Genomic DNA, 539 nt, shown 5'->3' on the forward strand with positions numbered 1-539 from the left:
AACGTGGAAATAATATCTCAGCTTTCCAGAATCACAGAAGAGTTGAGGTGGGAAGGCATTTCTGGAGATCATCTAGTTCAAAGCCCCTGCTCAAAACAGGGAGCTACAGCAGGTTCTTCAGGACCATGTCCAGATGTGTTGTGACTGTTCTCAGGAATGGAGATTCCCAAATCTCTCTGGACCATCTCTTCTATGCTTAACAATCCTCGTGGTGAAAAAAAGTCATTTCTTATGTTTGAATAGAATTTTCTGTATTTTACTTTCTGCCCATTTCCTCTTGCCCCTTACCACTAAGAAGAATCTGGCTCTAACTTTTACCTTTCCCAGCAGGTATTTATACAACCCCGTCCCCCACCTCAGCCTTAACACCTTGGACTGAGCAGTCCCAGCTCCCTCAGCCTCTCACCATCTGGCAGAGGCTCCAGTCCCTTCAGGGCTCCTGGGCTGGGCCTGCTGGAGCCCACAGCTGTGGGTGGAAGGACACGTTCACATGAGCTTGATCTTGGAAAGTCACAAGATTCTTCTGAGAGCAAAAAAAA

This window comes from Meleagris gallopavo, chromosome 1 (assembly GCF_000146605.3).
Source record: "Meleagris gallopavo isolate NT-WF06-2002-E0010 breed Aviagen turkey brand Nicholas breeding stock chromosome 1, Turkey_5.1, whole genome shotgun sequence".
Classification (NCBI taxonomy): Eukaryota; Metazoa; Chordata; class Aves; order Galliformes; family Phasianidae; genus Meleagris; species Meleagris gallopavo.